The following is an 11,024-nucleotide window of genomic DNA, read 5'->3' on the forward strand; positions in this document are numbered from 1 at the left end:
GGGCCAAAAGGCCCTAACCAGTCAAACCCTGAGCAGACCCTAACCCTAGCCCAGGGCCCAAAGGCCCTAACCAGTCAAACCCTGCGCAGACCCTAACCCTAGCCCAGGGCCAAAAAGCCCTAACCCCTCAAACCCTGAGCAGACCCTAACCCTAGCCCAGGGCCAAAAAGCCCTAACCCCTCAAACCCTGAGCAGACCCTTACCCTAGCTCCGGGCCTAACCCCTTTAACCCTGAGGAGACCCTAACCCTAGCCCTGGGCCAAAGGGCCCTCATCTCCTGTTTGCACATATTTAATAGACTAATAAATAGTCACACAGTATAGAAAAACTAAGATTTTTTGCTGCATTTACCCCACATACAAATTAAGTTTTTTTGGTGAGAAGATCAGAGATATCTTAAAGCGCTTTCCAAATTCATGATTTCTGACAACTTTGTGCACATGAGATACTTTTCAGTGCTTTTCAGAAACAATGACATAGCAGCAAATTTCACGTATGCCCACTGTTACTCTGTGTCCCTCAACCCCAAACAACAATTACAGCTTTTTTCTGAGTCTGTCTCACTTTAACCTGATCCTGTCGGCATTAAACTTTGATCGTGTGCTGAAATTGCTAATAACTGAGAGCAAATTGTGACTGGTTTGTATGTCAGTGTCACTCACTGAAATCTATGATCTCTTTTACAAGAATGCCTAAGATGGAAAATGTGCATACATATTTTCGTGCAATTTTGAGTCACCAATTAATCCCAACAGTCGCAGCCCATTAAGATACTACCTTTATTCAGCCACAAAATGCACAAAACATTACCAGTCTTCATACGCCAATAAACCGTAGTTACCTAATCACAAAATAAAATAATTAGTCAGTGTTGACTGAAGATAATTAGTCAAATAAAATCATTTCTCAGGATAAAAAGATCTGTAACTTACAAAGCTGTGAGCCGGTATCATTTCAGCCTTTACTTTCTTACTCGGGAATAAATGCCTCCCTTTGTTCCATTATTATTGCCAGCATAAACAAAGTCCCATGTTCAGGGTGCAAAAACATCTACGCTTAACCCTGAAACATCCTCAGATCACAGTCTGAACAGAGCCGATGAGCCAGAGCACAGCAAAATATCCTCTTTTTTTCCGCCCCACATCATTACAGGCAGTGCTTCATTCATGCTGCAACCTGACGGTGCATGGAAAATCATATCTAATATCTTCACAACACTTCATGACGCAAAGCCTGATGTTAAGAACTGAGTTTAATCTGTCTTTTGGCATAAGAAGGCTTTACTAAACAAAGGCAATTTGTTTTATTACATAGAATTTATTAAACTGGCTATTTGATGGCGTTGGCGTTTGTTTGGTTGCAAACACCTAGATTGATTAAGGCTTTGTGTGAGAGTGGAACAACAGGTGTCTTTGTGCATATAAGGCTGCAGTGAGCAGAGAGCGGTCGGCGCTTTGGGTTTCATTCTTTGAAAGTGATACGGGGCGAGCTGCTTTTCTCAGGCCGAGCCCCAGATCTGCTGTTGATGGACAGACCACCCAACTTTCAGCTCTTTTGGGCACGCAGTGGGGGCCGCTTGCAGTTAAAGCAGTCCCCCTGTCATCCTCCTTTGGGAAGGAAATGGATGTCAGGGTCTCCTTCAAAATCAAAACGCCCAGCACCACTCGAATGGATACCACCGGAATAGATCCAGCGCTTTATAAACCTCCTAACATTAGTCTCTGGAAACCTGACAGCAGCACCAACAGAATCTTTGTTGAAGTACAGAAAAGTATCTTGTAGGGAAAATGGGTACGCTGTGATCAACGCTCTAAAGATAAATTACATTTTTATGGTGATGTCCTCCCCCCACCTTTTTTTTTGCCTCTTCAGGAAAGTCTGTGGCTTCTCTGTTTCCCTTTATTGGGGGAGTTTAAAGGGAGTTTAAACTCCCCGCGGGGCGTTGCAATGCCACAGAAGAAGATGCCAGAGCCTTCGGTCATAGGTGGAAGATCAGGGTTTTAGGCTCCCAGGGCTGCTCAGCTGACTACGCGTTGTGTCCAAGAGTGGACTCAGACCGAGACGAAAGATTCACACCCATCCTCTCCTTCTCCAGAAAGTCACGGGGACAGAACCAAGCCAGCGAGCACTTTCTCTCTCCACGTTAAGCTCCTCAGTGTTTGCTTTTTTTTTTTTTTTTTTTGCAGAAAACTGACGTGAAACGAGTATAAATGTGGAAATTTCACAACAGCCAAACGTGGCGTCAAATTTTACCTCTTATCCTGGCATATAAGGCTTGCTGTCTTCTTGAATACAACCTCTATCTTCCTCAGAGATCTTTTTTAATTTTGTTTCCTCCCCCTGCTAGAAAACATGTCGATACATAACAAAATGATTGAAGTTGTGTTTGGCTGGTGAAGGGGGCAACCCTGTAAGTCCAAATCCTAAACACATGTTCCCCCAGTCACTGGATGAGATATAAGATACTGATAATTACTTTCATGTTGTGAGCTCTTATGAGGGAACCCCTCCCCAGTTACACTTGGATGAGAGGACTGAAGGCTCCAGCCAACAAGCAACACCATTTGACCCATACAAATTAAAATGGACCCTCAAAAGGAGGGGGAAAGGGGCACTTGTGCTTAGGATAAGCATTTAATTCATACGTTAACAAAAGCATGAGACGTTGACTTGAGCACTGAGTTGGTGTACCTTCCTCCCCCTAATATAAACTATTGCCACATACATCATAGCAGCATATTTAACAACAGAGCTAAGAAGAAATCAAGACTGTGATTAATTTTTTTTCTCCCAACATTTTTTTTTTTTTGTCAAAATGCTTACTTCATGCTACACTTTATTCATTACTCAGCCACATCTGGCTGACAGGTGCCCCGTCTGTTAAACATTGAGTAATTTCATTCCAGCAGAGAGGAGTGAGTGGAGAGCAGCGGAGGATAAGATACTCTATCTTCTATCTGCGATGACATCAGGGCTCCAAGAGCTCGCTACAGACGGAGCGCAGTGCTGGCGTTGCTTGGTTTCTGTAGCCACCAAAGCCCAGCCACTGCTGTCAATGCCCTTTTCAAAGCGCTGATTAGTCCATTTCCAAGGGCCTAATCTCTGTAAACAATCTCTGTTTTCATTATCTCCTAAACTGATTAGCCAGATGAATGTAACTTTCCAGCACTGGGGCTCAGACAGAAGAAAGGAAGAAAAAAAAAAAAGCCCTGCCATATTGATGCCAGCTGTAGCTGCGTGACCTTACAGGAGGAATGAAGCTGTGATACAAACACAGATAGAAGCATGTACTGGGGAGGAACGTGTGCTAGAAAAGTATGACAGACGCTGCATCAAATCTTTAACCCGTTTGTGGTTTTGCACAATTTGCAGCTGGATATTCTAGCCTCAATCATTTCCCTTCAGACTGCACTGACAGTATCGCCACTTCATGTCCTCCTCATCTGTAATTCTTTGCCTCACAGATGTTAAATTTGATTGATCCGCGTCCTATCTTCCACCCTTTTCTTGCTATCGCTGCATCTTTCGTGCCTTTGGAGATTAAACTTTCCCCGTTTCTGGACAAAGCGAGGAAACACTTGCCAGCACGTGTCTCCATCTGTTAACAAACGTTTCCAATATGTCGAGGAGAACATCTTGGCCCTCGGACTCCTCCATCAGGATGTGATGAACGCCGTGCACCTGTCTCAGCCTCCAGCTCTGTTTCTGGCAGCAGAGAGACTCCCTGTCCAGCTAACAACTGTTCGCTCCAGAAACATCAAAGACAGACATGCTAAAGAGCTTGGATGAGAACTGTGAGTTTCTGTGCTTTTGTTTCCATTTTAACTCTCTGATGCAAATCATCAACAATGAACCCACTGCCCTGCTTGTGTGTGTGTGTGTGTGTGTGTGTGTGCTCCTTGCCAATACCCATATAAAGTAATTTAACATGTCTCTTGCAGAAGATCAGTTTTATTTTATTGAACAAGCAGAAGAAAAATAAAAATAAATTAAAGGCCTGGTATTCCTTAAAAGAATGATTATTGCCCACTGCATTCCATGCCAGAGTTTTAAACTAAGACAACCTTATTTTTAAAAAATGATGGAGTTTTAGCTTTTTGGGTCAAATTTAGAAAACAACATTATGCACGATCACAGACAATATTGCAAGATCCGATAGCACTCAAAGTATTTGCAGTGAATGACTCTAAGCTACTACCACACCAAATTTAAGTTCAATGTTTGTAAATGTCACTGAGTTATAGCCATTCTTGGGTTTGTTAAGGTCAATTAGCTGTGACAGCCATATTGAATTGACGCCAAATGATAATTAAGTGTAGATGTACATCCACTAATTACTTCCTGTGTTTCATAAAAATCCATTCAGTGGTTCATAAAAGATTTTGCTAACAAGCAAATACAGATGACACCAATAGCTGTTTTAATCACATCACAGATCTTACATAATGTAATATTGCTCAGCATGTGTGTTTGGGATGACTCTCATTTCCTACCGATTCTTGTGTAAGGTCAGTTAGCTGTGGCAGCCATCTTGAATCAGATTGACTCCAAATGTTACTAATTTTTAGTTGTACATCCTATGATTACATTGTGCGGGTTTCATTCAAATTCTTTCAGTACTTCATTAGATGTTTTGCTAACAGACAGACAAATGAACACATGACACAGACACAGCCGAATACATTATAGCTTGTCTTTTGGCAGCAGGCGATAATAAAAGTTCTTGTTCAGCTGAAGGTCCATAGAACTGAGCCTAAATTGTAAATCACTTTAGGCCCTAAACCCCCCTGTTAAACATACTAAATGAGCGCTCACCTGAGTCAACAGTCCACTCAGCTAAAAAGGGGGCAAAAAACAACAAAAGTGCATCAGAATCCGAAGCGACCTTGATTACAGAAACTCAACCAATCAGGCCAGCAGAGTCAGAGCTGGACTCAGGTCTGCTTCTGCATCGTGACTCCGAGGAATGTTTGAGAACTGAACGGGGGAGAGAAAAAAATGACAACCTGCGTCACCCCGGTTTGAACTCCCCACTTTAATTAATTAATGCGCCTCCATTAGTCATGGCGTGACATTGCATGATTCTGAGGCAATCTGAGATGTTGGGCCCCCACCGAGCTATGAAAGGGGGGAACATCAGCACCCTCTACTGACGGGCCGGCCGGCTTCAGGGCCCCAGCGGACGTTTGAGTTCATTTCCTTTCATTTGCATGAAGGTTGCTTGCCTCATTATCAGCTTATGATGATGCAGCCACTGAGCTGCATGCTAATAAGGACCAGATCCACCCCAGAGTGAGAAAAAACCTCATGCTCCTTTGCATTGTTTACCTCACTCTGGCTGTTCTCTTCAGGATTAGGAGGCGAGAGAGAATCAAACGTCCTCTAAGGAGCATGAACTCAGGAGATGGTTCCATCCACACCAACCTGACTGAGCATGCAGAGTTATGCTGTGAAAAAACTATTAGGTAGGAAAACACGAAAGGTTTCTAAATGGTACTTCTGACTAACTTACTGTAACTCTCTCGTCACTGATCTGAGTGTTATCTGATTCTGTGTGGATGATTTGTCCCGATAAATGCTTCTTTGTGAGGCTTTAAAAGTGTGCTGACAATAGATTTGCCAAGTCAGATAAATAAGGAACAACTGAGGTTAAGCATCAGTTCAGATCAGAATTTGGGCACGTTGTTATTTGAGGTTGTTTTTTTTATAATTGGGCATAATTTTGGACACTGAAGCTGCTTAAAGACGGCACCAATCCACTTTAGTTTTAGCTTCGCTTGGACTAGCTGTTAGCTTGTCAGTCTGGTCAGAATTAATTTGATTTCTTCAAATCTTGGTTTGGAGAAACAGATACAAATACATTTCTTTGTAGACACGGCACAGTTTCTAGAAATGTCTTCATCAGCAGAAAAACACTAAAAATTTCCCCAAACGCAGTAATAACTATGCCAGGCCTGTGTGAGGCGCTGTAACGCTGCCATAAAAAAAACAGGAAACAGGAAACAAGGCTTGGCGCGTGCACATGAAGTTTATACACTGGGTGCAAAATGTAAATGCAAGAAGAAGAGGACGTCCAACTGTACTGTTTTCAAAAAGTTGAAGTAAAACACAAAGGTGGCTTTTTTCACTTTGGAACTCGTTTTCATAAAACACCATGTGGACACAAGGCTGAAACTATTAAAAAATAAAACAAGACTTTTGAATACTGACAAAAACAGTTGCCGTGCAGACTGCCCCCTTAGTAGGTAAGATATTAATTGCTCATACCCTTTCCACAAAACCCCATTTCAAAATATCCGAGCTATCCCTTTAATAGAAGAGTTAAATGAACACATAAGTTCTGCCGCGCACACTTCTCAAACCTGGCTGACTAAACCAGAGATAAAAGGCATTTTATATCAACGACGCACGATTAGTCAGAAAGCAAATATAAACTCTGATTCCAGGAATAGTTTATCATTATAAACTTTTTTTTTCTTTTTTTTTCTCTCTCCCACATCTGCTCGAACCAGAGGGGATAATAAGTCACTGTAGCACGGAGAATATTTTGGGTTTATTTTTGGCTTTTTTCTGCAAAAAAGGGACCGACCAAATATAAAGCGCGGGGTAAAAGTTTTGCATCACCCCCGAGATATTCTGGGATGCATGCGGGAAGGCCTGGCCTTTTTCATCTCTGTGTAACCGAACCTGCCCCAGTATGTCACTGTCTCCCCAGCTAAACAAATTAGTGCATTTGATTGATCAAAGTTTATATAAGAGAGCAGGTATTTGATTTCAAACAGCGTAGGGAAAAGAAGGTGGGTGGAGGGGGGAGAAAATGTACAGCGAGAAGAAAAAGAGGAGCGAAGGGAAGAGAAAGAAGAAGAAGAAAAGAGAAGCGAGCAGCTGGACTGCCATGTAAATAGCTGTGCAGATAGGTAGAGTTGGGCCTCGTGCCAAAAGACTCTACAAAGAGCTCCTAACATCTGTTTGAGGGTAGAGTCCTGCTCTGTGTTGCAGTAAGAATAATAGTCTCGCTCTGAGGGGCCTGCTCCCTTCATCAGCCAGGGATCGTGATCAGGCATATGCACTCGCCCGAACGCCAGGCTGCGGCCCTGCAGAGCTGAGGGAGCTGAGCTGCTGCTGCTGCTGCTCCGCCCGGACGGACAGGTGAGACGCCAACAGGACTCGTAAAGCAGCAGCAGTCACACTGGGGAGAGTTATACACCAGCCTCACTACCTGAAGATGTCCCCAATCTGCTTAAAATGTGGCTTTTAGACAGAAGAAGTCAAAGAGCAGCAAAGAAACTGAAAATTAAACTAGTTTTATTTAGAAAAAAAGAGGAATTTCAGCATTTTCTTAGTCAGATATTGAGAATAACATTAAGCACAATTGAATGTACGCTCTCGTGCAAATTGTTAGTGCTTCAAGTATGTGTTGAAAGAGACTCTCCACTACTACTACGCCAAATTTCATCTTAATATCTGTAAAATAGACTGAGATACAGCCATTTTTGTGTTGGTTGGGAAACAGTGGCAGCCATCTTGATTCAGGCTGGCTTCAATTGTTAATCCCTTCTAAATGTACATCCGATGTTTACTTTCTAAGAGTTTTCAATAAAATCCATCCACCGGTCCTTTAGATATTTGGCTAACAGACAGCCAAATGAACAGGTGATAAAAAGCTTCAAAAAGAAGTAAGAGTGGGAAGTTCAAGATCAGATTAGAAAGTAAGTAATTAATCCAGGTTTTCACATTAAAAGACAAAAAAAATCTGAACATCTCTGTTGATGTCATGACAAGGATTTTTTTTTCTATCCCAAAAACACATGCAAGCAATCTGTCCAGCAAATGTTAGTTTTAGTCCGTGTTCCCTGCGTACAAGTGGCTTCTCTGAACCTGGAGGGCCCTCTTCGCTGGGGCTTGAAAGCAAAGCAAACAAATTAATTAACCCTATCTTTACATGGGGTGGCCAAGGAAAGCAGGCGCTGAAATGTTACACCATTACCTAAATTCGCATGCATCTGTCTGCGTCTCCCTCCTCCCGGCCCTGCCCCAAACGCACACGGCGCCCTTGAACAAGGCCGAGGGACCACCTGCATGAAAGAGGAGACCCTCTCTGTTATGTCTCTGCTCGGGAATGAAATAACATGGAATCCAGCTCTGCAAATAACTCACGCTGAAGATCATTTTCCACATGCTGCTTGACAAAAAGGTAAAATAAGAACAGATGATATCCTCCGTCTCTCTGGGAGTTTGCAGCTCCGCTCTGCGGCGAGCAGCCTTCGTACATGGCCCTGCAGTTGTGTGTGTGTGAGTGTGTGTGGAGGGGTCCTGACCCCCTTTAGTGGTCTCATTAACAGGGTGGTAGCCGTTGACACGGAGTCAGACATTTTTTTCTTTTTTGCCCCCTTTAGGCTCAGGTTAAGAACCTGATGATTATCAGGAAAACCAGAGGTCTTCTTCTTCTTCATCTAACCCGGAGCGATCTGTCAACTTTTTCCTTTTTTTTTTTAACAAATCAGAAAGAGAAGAATAAATCAAAGGCCTAGCATTCCTCGAAGGAATGTACTGAACATCGCCCGCCACCTTTCATGCCAGAGTTTAAGACTAAAATCATCTCACGGTGGCAAATGACAGAGGAGTAGCCGTTTTGATCAAACCTTGAAAATAACGGCATGTGCAAACTCAGCACACTCAGAGTCCAGGTTGTGAGTTACTCTCAGCTACTACCACACCAAATGTAGCTTAAAATCTAAGTATTTTATTAGAATTTGTCCAGTGGTTCATGAGGTATTTTGCTAACAGACAGACAGAGTTCTTGATCAATCTATTAGCGCTTAGACTACATGTTCAGGGTCAGTCTCAGCAACTACCATACCAAATTTTAAGTGTTGACAAAGTTTTAGTCGTGTTTTTTTAGGCTTGCTGACTAACAGGTCAGAGTGGATCGCTGTCATCTTCAAACAACTTCAGTCTCACAAACCTTTATTAGCAGTTCATGTAAACACTGTCTTGTAAACCTTTACATGAATGTGTGTTTCACGTTACACGGTTATTCAGGCAGAAATATTATATTATCTTCCTGCTGGAGGTGTTCCAGGCTGCACTGGAAGTGCTACAGCCAGATGCTGCTACTGCTAAATAACCAGACTTCTCTGTGAGTTACAGCGTAATGTGCAACAGACAGCAATGTAAGAATTTATAAGGTGAAATTTGAATCTATTAGTATAAAATGTTTGAGACTGGAGGCGTTTTAAGATGGCAGTAATCTACTTTAGTCTTGGCCCCACTCAGACTCGTCATTAGCTCAACAATCTGGTCCAGATTAAACCCTTTTTCTCCAAACTGAGGTCATTCGAAACACTATCTATAGCAGGTAGGAGATTAATTGTTCATAACATTTCCACAGAACCTCATTTTAAAAGACTTGAGCCATTCCTTTAAGACAATGATTCCCAAAGTTGGGGTCGGGACAATGTGGGTCACCCAACACCAAGTAAGGGTCCTTTGATAATCTCCAGATATCAACCTACAACTAAAAACCTAATTTTTATGATATATTTGCACCATAATTGTGACAGAGAATTTTTAAATCATAAATTGATTTGAAAAATAGCATAATGGATGTTAGGACTGTTTGTGTTGTCATTATGCTCTTATTTATTAGGGTCATTACCATTTATGGATATTTAAACAACCAACAGATGGGGTCACACACCTTTGTCACTATTAATTTATGGGTCAAAAGTTGACTGCTTTAAGAGACGCAGAGCTAAGGTCCAAATAGTTCCTGATCAGAAATTATTCTGTAGATTAAACAAACAAACAGGAGCTGTTTGTTCCTTTTCGATTCCAGCTCCGTCTTCACATTTGTGTCCCTCTGTGTCCAGCTTTCCATCTAGAAGGCATATTTCCCAACCTGCTGAGGGACGAGCATCTAGTTCACATATTACACTGGGATTAAGCCCAGTTTGTTCCGGTTTTGTCTTCGCTCACCTTTCTATCTAATCCAGCTCAACAGGTGAGGTCTCTATAACCCTGAGTTTCCAAAGCAAGTGTAACTTGTTTTAATGTGAACTCGCTCGCAGTGACTCATGGGAGAGCAGCTTCAAAGCTGCGGCTGTACACTTTGAGGTCATTATCTTCATTTCTGTATCCTCTGCAGGTTCTCGACATCTGGGAACATTTTAACTCTGGAGTTCTTTTTCTTTCAGTTTTTTTTTATTCGCAGCCATAAATCTGCCATGTCATCTATAAAATATGACTGACCAGTAACAGATGTAGCTCTAATAGCTACCACAATAACAAAGAAGTCAAAATTTACCACCACTAGGTTTTTTTTTTCTTTTACTATTATTATTATTATTCCAAAACAAGATGGATTTTTAGTGGACAGTGGGCAAAAGTGAAAAAGCCTTTTTTTGTTTGTTTTCTGTTTCGCTTGCTTGATCCCTTTCTTTCCCCTCTTCTGTCCTTTCTTTAATCCTTCCAGCCCTCAGCTGAGACGAATCCTCCTTTCATCCTCCTCAGCAGCGAGGACCCTGATGTCTTTTCGCACAAAGCCTGACCATCAGTGACTCCTCGTCAACCCCACTGCCCAATTCATCAAGCAGGAGGCCCACGGGCATTCATCACCCCCGCCACCTTTCATATCCCGCACCAGCTGAAAGCCACCGTCCCTCCTCTGACTTCAATGCAGCCGTGACACACCCACAAGATTTATAGTGGCATAATTAGTAGCAGTGAGAAAAAAAAAAAAAATAGGTGGGGTGGGGTGGGGGGGTGCGTGCTTTGGAAGGTCCATCATGGTGTACTCCACTCTCAAAGCCACTCACATCTGCTTCAGAGCAGTCTGCACCACCAACCAGCCACCACAAAAGTTGATAAATTAGCCCCAAACAAGAAGTCCAGAAATTCATCTCCACCCCTGACAGTGACGTGGAAACAATCGTACACACTTAAACACACTATTTGTCAGCAAGACACTGTCATAAATCCCGTCTCTCTACAGGGAAGCTGCACAGGCCTGAGGTGAGAAGCCC

At 42.6% G+C, this 11,024-nt stretch overlaps 1 long non-coding RNA gene across 1 annotated transcript in view; it reads left to right on the forward strand.

Annotated features, from left to right (window-relative positions):
* The window catches only part of LOC119617346, a 46,397-nt gene extending 35,674 nt beyond the window's left edge, over positions 1 to 10,723 (forward strand). The window contains exon 3 of the long non-coding RNA XR_005233581.1: positions 10,475 to 10,723. This is a non-coding gene — a long non-coding RNA (uncharacterized LOC119617346). The remainder of the gene's footprint in view (positions 1 to 10,474) is intronic.
* Positions 10,724 to 11,024: the final 301 nt, after the last annotated feature.

Source organism: Kryptolebias marmoratus, linkage group LG9, assembly GCF_001649575.2.
Source record: "Kryptolebias marmoratus isolate JLee-2015 linkage group LG9, ASM164957v2, whole genome shotgun sequence".
Lineage (NCBI taxonomy): Eukaryota > Metazoa > Chordata > Actinopteri > Cyprinodontiformes > Rivulidae > Kryptolebias > Kryptolebias marmoratus.